Here is an 8,409-nt window from a genome sequence, read left to right as displayed (position 1 = left end):
GCGCCAGGATCCCTTAAAATTTTAGCAGCCGCATTAAAGCTTAGAGCTGCTGACATAAATAGACAGATCCCCGTCGGCTGAAGGGGATAAAATGTTAAGTACGCTTTTGAAAACCCTTATGATGAAATATAGATCTTAGCCTTCCACTGATTATAACACTAATTCCAAAGATTTTAAGGATATTTGTGAACCAGTCTAGACTGGTGATTTAGTAATGTGGGGGGGGGGGAGGGGGGGGGGATTTTACCCAATAAAACTCAAACCCATTCGGTTCAGTTTTGCTGCAGCGGAGGTGAAGAATAACGGTTTGTGATAAAAGTGGCGGCGGGAAAAAATAAGAAAGCTTAAATATGCACTGACCTGAATAAATATCTGATTAGCTATTTTTGACAACTCCTATCTCATGCACTGGGGTTTGACACCATTAAATTTACTTCATTAACCACCATCTTTACCGGGGTGGAGGGTGGTCTGTGTGCTGGTGGTCCTGGTGGTCCTGGGAGCGGTGCTATTGGGGGTCACAGCCCCTGACAGGGTCTCCCAGAGAGAACTGGTCCCAGGAGAGAGACCAGACCAAGGACAATGCAAAGAGATCTGAGGACTGGGTCCTTCTGGGGATGCATCAGCTTCATATTTGTACCATAGAAGGAAGTGGAGACACGTCTTCATCTACTCGTGTACAATGAAAGATGAAGACGTTTGAACCCACCCAAGGCGTGAAGCTTATGAAGTGGCCGAGTGGAGAGAGACAATCAATCCACATGCACGTCCATGACCAACCACAGCTCTCCTAAATATGAACGACACTGTACACGACTTCTGGAACAATTTGGAAAAAGCATAAGTGACTTCGTCCTTGATAGAAATACATGATGTCTCCGAGGTGATGGAAATAAATGTTTTCCAGTTAATATTAATTGCATCTTTATCTCTCTAATGGTCAGAAAATGGGTACGACTGTGTCACTGAGTCCAAATGGGGTCGAGGCGTGTCAGAGCAAAAACAAGTCCTCAGACCGAGAACAGACCTGAGAGCTGCAGTGATGGAGGGAAGAGACGAGAGGGAAGTGGAAGTTGAGAGAGAACGAACTACAGCAGGAGAGGCTGGTTGATGAGAGGAGGGGAGAGGAAATGAAAGTAGAGAAGAAGAGTGGAGTGTAGCAGAGGGCTGCAGTGAGAGCCTCTCACACCAGACCAATGTGTTTTGTGGAATCCAGCAGGTGTGATGCTTGGACAGACGCCTGGACTGGCCAGGTGACTCGGGGCGAGGGAGAGAGAGAGAGAGAGATTCACCAGCTCTGTTTATGTTTATTGGAATTGTACAACGTTAGGCCAATAACATAGCTTCATATTTTAGACACATGAATACGTCTTATATTGGTTTTACAGTTACGTAAAATTAGGAGTTACTAAGGGCAGCCTGTGTTTCCAGAGTGAAAGTCTTATTTACTGTCGGTATAAACAACATTAACACAATTATTATTATTTTGGCACGACCCCTTAACCAAAGCAGGTAAAGCGAGAGATGAGGCCGAAGTTTCCTGCACGCGCTGGAAGATGTTGACCAATCACAACAGAGTGGACCAGCTGGCCAATCAGAGCAGGCTGGAGTTCCTCAGGAGGGGGGGCCTTAAAGAGACAGGAGCTGAAACCAAGTGTTTCAGACAGAGGCTGAAAAGAGGAGCTGCAGCAATGGACAGTTTGAGGAAAGTTATATTTTCTGTACATTAGAGCCTGTAAAAATTTTCAAGCAATAATAGAAATTATAAATATGTATATAATTGCTGTTCTCCCTAGGATAATTGCTGCCTCTACGCAAATCAGGCACAATACATACAATAAAAAGGACACACATTCAAAGCATTAGCTACAAATACAAATTGCTTGGTTTGTCCCTGAGAGCCTGATCAATTAATCTGCTGAAAGTGTGGTTCTGTCTGTTCTTCATACATCTCAGGGTTTGAGAAATTGGTTATCTGAGAGATTTTCTGCAGAAATGTACACACTGTATATGAAGCATTAGGGTCAATGCAAACATCTCCATTAGAGGAAAAAGAACCAGACTCCAGACTGAAATCTGCACAGAGGGGTGAGGCCAGAACACACTGGCTTCTATTCTATTCCATTTCACAAACACAGAGACATTGAATTAAGTAAATCCAATGTGTCCCCCCCCCCCCCCACACACCTCTCCTGGACTGGGTTGGTGTGGGCTGTAAACACCGGGCTCTTACTTTTGTGAGCTTCCCCAAAACTTGGCAGAATGTGAAAGCCAGTACAGGATTCACCCAGCGAGCATCTGTCACTGGAACCGATGGGGTGTCGACCGAGCGGTTGCCCTGATCCATCGCCGCCTCGCTACTTAAAGGGCACGCTGTGGTCTCTACTGAATGTTTGCATCTGAATCAAGAGGTGATTTCACAGGGAACACCGGGCTGAGGGATTTGTGTGTTTTCCTGAAAATTCAAAGATGAATTCATAGGATCCGGCAGCTCAGCCCCACTGAGCTCATAAACATGTCAAGTCCTTCACTGACCTGGGAATAATGTCTGCCCACACAACAATCACAATAAAACAAAATCCCTGTGATGCACTAGTTTTCAGATTTGCTCTTTTTTGGGGGCTCTGCTGCTGAGACGGATGAAAAAGGAGAAGAATAAAGCCGAGGCCGACGTGGAAGCAGGAAGAGGAGGGAAGGAGGAAGATGAAGATGCATGTTGTTACTTCCCACTGTCAGAGTGGTCTCCTGCACATGTCTGGCCCTGAAAGTTCTGCAGCAGAAGGTCCAGCTGGGCGGCGGGTTAGTCGGCGGACATGGAACTGTGTGTGTGTTTGGAGCCGGAGAGAGGAAAGAGAAGAGAGGAAAGAGAAGAGAGGAAAGAGAAGAGAGGAAAGAGAAGAGAGAGGAAAGAGAAGAGAGAGGCGATGAGACAAAAGGAGTGAGACACAGAAACCACACGAGGGAAGAGGTGAAACGTTTAACTCAACGGAGAGCAGAGAAGAGGTAGAGACGCCATATGGCAGCACTTCAGGAGCGGGGGGGGGGGGGGGGGGGTTGTTGGAGATGACTGGTGGAGGAAGAGGTGACTGGATCCAGTGGGTGACCGATACAACAGAACCCACTCAGGCCCGGACCAGTCGCTTCATATCTGACACGAATAGGAAACTAAATCCTGAGAGTGAAACCTGTTTTCTCTGTGGAGCTGAAGAGGAGTCGTCATTATTCCTCTCAACCCACTCGTCCTCTTTCTGCTCTTCCTCTCTGCTCCTCACATTTTCTTCAATTACACTCTCTCCTCTCTCATTTCCTTCATCCACACTTTTAGTTTTTTCTTTCCTGTGATAATTTTTCTCACTTTATTAACAGTCTACGATAAAGAGGGGCAAGGAGACAACTCTGCAAAAGTGAAGCCAAATCTTATTGATCGCCCCCTGGTGGCTCGCTGTAGTTTAGGGTCAGAGGCCACACCTCCACCATGTTACTGGATGGGACACAGACGAAAACTGAAATGTAAAAATTACACGTTGAAGACATTTTTCTCAGAGATTCTTTTTTGTCTATTTATGTAAATTCTCCTTGGACGGCCTCCTCAGTGTGTTTGTGTTCACTTTTTTATTCTCTGTTTTAACTTTGCACAACAAGATTGCAGTGTTTACTAACAAAACAATAATAATATTACAGTGAAATATCAAACTTTATAAAATAGCACCTTTCAAACATGATTGACAGGATCTCCAGCTCCACACTATGATCACTGCACAGATTCTGGCTCCACGCAAAATGGTGGCACAAGTATCCATTAGCTTCACTACTGTACGACGGGGGGGGGGGGGGGGGGGGGGGGGAGTGGAGAAGCGTCGTCCATCTTTGTTGACAGCCTCTTCTTTTGAAAGGAACAATTTAAATGGTCAAAAGAAATTCAGCAAATCCAAAGAAACAAATGAATTTGACACGAGCCGAGGACGGTGTCAACACATGACAGCACATGGTCGTCTGAGCCACTCAGATCATAGCCTTCAGAATGACTGTATGTGTGTGTGTTTGTGTGTGTTTGTGTGTGTGTGTCTGTGTGTGTCCAGTTGGTATTTTCAAATTCCCTCCCGTAACTGCTGATCCATGAATAGTCCGGCTCGCTGCCTCGCCACACGTCCTGTCATCGAGCGCCTAATTGGCCAAAAACATACACACTGTTGCTGTGCACACACAGAGAGATGAATAAGTATCCCTGCGCACGTGCACACGCATGTGCACTCGCGGACGCACACTTATTTTGATGTACAGCTTTTTGTGGTGCAGTCACACACACAAACAGAAACTAACAAACACACACACACACACACACACATGGAAATCCAGCAAAAGGGAGAAGAAAACACAATTAGAGAAGAGAAATGTCAGGTCTGCTTCACAGTGTGCAGACTTCTCAAGTGGCCCCCAACTCTCGCTGTGCCGGGAACGGGAATTAACAGGGCCGGTAAATAAGGAATGTGTTGGTGGGAGCGCTGCCCTCCAGTCACCGTGCCTCCGAATGAAGACGCTCTTAATCTGAAGTCTCCTGACACTTATGGAAAAACTGCACCTGCAAAGCACAGGACAGAGCGTGACGGCTTTATTTGAAGTAACATTTGATCGCTCTGCCGTGGAGGTGTTTAAAGCTGAGAGGAGGTGCAGTGACGGATGAATTATGAGCCCGTGCGTTTGTGTTCTTCTTTTCCTTTTGAAGATGCATCTTGATTTGTTGTTCCCTCAAATGGCAGCGTTTGATCTCGTCCAATTAGTCTGATAAATTGAAGCGGGAGGAAAAAACGCATGTAAACAAATGTACCAGCAAAGTGATGATGTCGCCTGGACGTCCCGTAATCCATCTCATGCGTTAATGTCATGATAAACTGTTAAAGTCTATTTACACTTCATTAAAGCAGTTAGGATGACTCGGTGATAACGAGGTTGATATTAAAGCTTGGAAAACCATCAGCGAGGAAGAGAATCAGATGAATAAATAAATAAATAAATAAATAACCCACGAGCCGAGGAAGTCGTGGTATCTCACCAGCGCCCATTTTACACTGCGCTGCTTCCTCCCCCCCCCCCCCTCCCTGTGTGACGGACTATCATCGGCAATTTTACAGTAAATTACTTCCTAAACAAGCTCGACGGAGACGAGCCCGGCCGTCTGGCACCCGGCGCTCGCGTGTAAACATGATTATATCTGGGAAGTGGCTTCACATTTTCGAGCACATAGTGACAGCCAATTAGGGCCAGCGTTAGTGCGCCTAATTCTTCACATGCAGTGTGGCGAGGAGGAGCGACAGGCTCGGGTGGAGACGAAGAGGAAGAAGAAGAAGAAGAAGAAGAAGAAAAGACGGGATTGATGGAAAGAGAGAGGAGCAATTACAGAGAATTAAAAACAGGCACAGCGCCAGAGATTGTGTTGTAATGACTGTGTGTGAGACGCTGAACAGCCACGAGGTCTTTTCGTGTTAGGGTGTGGTATGAACGCTATAATTCAATTACACCGACACATCAAAGTCTATCAGGTGTCAATAGAGGAGAAGAGGGAGGAATAAACGAATTAGCTTTTCTGCTGACGAGAGGTGAGGAGCCTCCGATCATTGCTCTTGTCACAAAGTCGTCTGCGAGAGCATCTGCTGGAAACAATGAAGCTGCGTCCTGTCCAGCTGACGGTGATGAGCGGGGGGGGGGGGGGGGGGGGGGGGGGCACAGCTCTAATTGTTCACAGGGAGGATCTCTGTGTTCTGCCGGCTCGCCCTCTCACCGACCACGAGGCGATCGGGACGATAATTGGAGACGCTCAATTAGTTTGTCAGCCTCTCCCTCCCTCTCTCCCTCCGTCGCCATAAACCCAAAAGGCCCATTGCACATGGATCCCCGGGCGGTGCCTGGGTAACAAGGCGGCGACCGGCTCTTTAATGAACTGTCTCGTGCCACTGGCTGGAAAACGCTCCTCTTCTGACTCTGATAATTCAATGAGTCCGGATCAGATTGAGAGGAGGGAGGTTTCACAGCCGTTTGCACCAGTCGTTTAATCGAGCCGCCCCGTGGTAAGCTCCAGGCTCCAGGCAGCAGGCGGCGCCCAGAGGGAACATGGCGTCTGCCTTTCAGGGTGATGTTACCGGGGGGGTCCCCCTCTGGCTGAGTGAGCTTCTCCCGGCTCTTTAACAAAACAGTCAGTGTTGGTTTTTCCCGTGTTTAGTGAGGATACTGCACAAAGAACAAGTCACAGATTAAAGCTGCAAATTTGTCAAACGAGTTGTTTCCTTATCTGTGTGTTGGGTGTTGTTAGCAGGAGGCATCGGGGCGGGGGGGGGGGGGGGGGGGGGGCGGGGGGGTCAGGAGAAGGAGGGTTAGCACCTTGTTAGTATTAAATCAATTCCTCCAACAGAAGACTCCAGGCATCGAGAATAAATTTGAACAAGTTGCCTGTTGGGTGTTTTGGGACTTTTAAGGTTTTTGAAATCACATTGAACAAACACAGAGGATTGATGATTACCGTCCTCAAACTGTAACTCATACACGAACCAGTTCCAGGCTTCATGTTATTATTAGACCTGTAAAGCTCGGCCGTCACTCCGGGTGGTTCCGTCCTCCGGGTCTTCCTCCCTCTCCCGGAGCAGCTGGTTTTTAATCTTGTCGAGGAACGCTGCACCGCGGTAATGTGTGTAATTCTCATAATTCCCATGTTAAACAGAAGATAATCACACGGGCACGGAAAGGCAATTCAGATCGACCTCGGGAAAAATGAGCGGAAAGGGGGGGGGGGGGGGGGGAATGACCCCACGCAGGTTATTGCTTTTTGGTTGAGCGTGCGTCAACAGATCTGGAAGTTAATGCATTCCCACAGCGGTGCCTGGCTCACCGGCCCTCGGGGGAAATAACGGCGTGCAGCCATTTGGGGATTATGGACGAGTAAGGAAAGAAAAGGTGTGAGACATATACACTGTAAGATTGGGGGGGGGGGGGGGACAGTGTGTGTGTTGGAGGCAGGCGGGGGGGGGGCGTATCGATGAAGTACTCTGCTCATGATTTATGACGTGAAAAACACAACTGATTTAAATCTCAATATAAAGCGAAAACATTTCATGTCAACTAACAAATCGTGAGAGCACACATTTTAGGAAAGTGTGTATTAAACCAGAAATACAATTTGTATGCGTTATATTTAAGGATTAGTTCAAGGTGCCGTGGTGTTACCCAAAGAAAAGGATTTCATTTGCTCTGACTCCTTGTCCCTGCATTAACATGGAGGAGGCGTGGCTTATGACCTGTACTGCTGACAGCCACCAGAGGGCGATCTATAGAGTTTAGCTTCATTTTTAAAAAGGATTTAATATCACAGGGTTTTCTTCTTTCTTTTATTTTCTAGCAAAATACCCAACGCAGCCGTTTCAACCCACAGTGAGACACAGATGTTTGTGTACACGTGTGAGGCCTTGTGCGTACATTGATGTGTGTGTTATTATTGTATCATTGAACATGTGCATGTGACAGTAAAACAGACACACTGCCTCATCAGTAAATAAACCTCTCTGTGAGTGGGCGTGTGTGTCTGGACTGAGATTTGTTTTTGATGCTAAAGCACTTTCATAATTGGCGGAGATAAGCAATACTCAACATCTCCTAAATATTCACTCACACACACAAAGACACACACACACACACGCACCATTACAATAACACGCGGCATTGGAATATTAGGTTTACAGCCCAGTCGTTTGTCATGGGGCTCTTTAGGGGCTGTAAAACTGTCTGAGTGTGGGGATTTGTCATCACCACAAAGGCCTGCTCCTTCTATTAGTCATAAAATATGGAGAGGCGGACGCAGCCGCTGATGAAGACGCGGCCGCGAGACGAAGGAGATAAAACCGTGAGCGCGTGGGAACTGGAAAAAAGTCACAAGCAGCTGCACTGACGCTAAGTCGTTCACTGAAGTTGTGCGTCGTCTTCGTGATGAACACACGAGGAAGTGACAGGAGGCGAAACGAGAGAGAGGGGGGGGGGGGGGAGACAAAGTGTGAGGCGTGAAGTGTACCCTGTTCCTCCTCAGCTGCATTTCAAGTCATTCTCTCATGTGCATGAATGAGTGTGCGTGTGTGTGTCTGCGTGTGTGTGTGTGTGTGTCTGCGCTTTGTAGCGAGCAGTGATTTCCCATTTTCAATATCCTGTTCCCTTTCATTCCGTTCAGTTGTGTCCCCTTCAACTTCCCCACACACGGACGGACAGTGGTTCTATGAAGAAAGATGACGCCATGGAAGATGATGACAACTCCCATCTGACATTTACTAACCTTTTGAGCTGAGATGGGGATGGAGGAGGGAAAGAGAAAAGGAGGAGAGGGGATGGACAGATGAGAAAGAGGGGAAGAGGGGAAAGGGGGGGGGGGGGGGGGGG

Source organism: Pleuronectes platessa, chromosome 7, assembly GCF_947347685.1.
Source record: "Pleuronectes platessa chromosome 7, fPlePla1.1, whole genome shotgun sequence".
Lineage (NCBI taxonomy): Eukaryota > Metazoa > Chordata > Actinopteri > Pleuronectiformes > Pleuronectidae > Pleuronectes > Pleuronectes platessa.
This window is presented reverse-complemented; position numbering follows the sequence as displayed.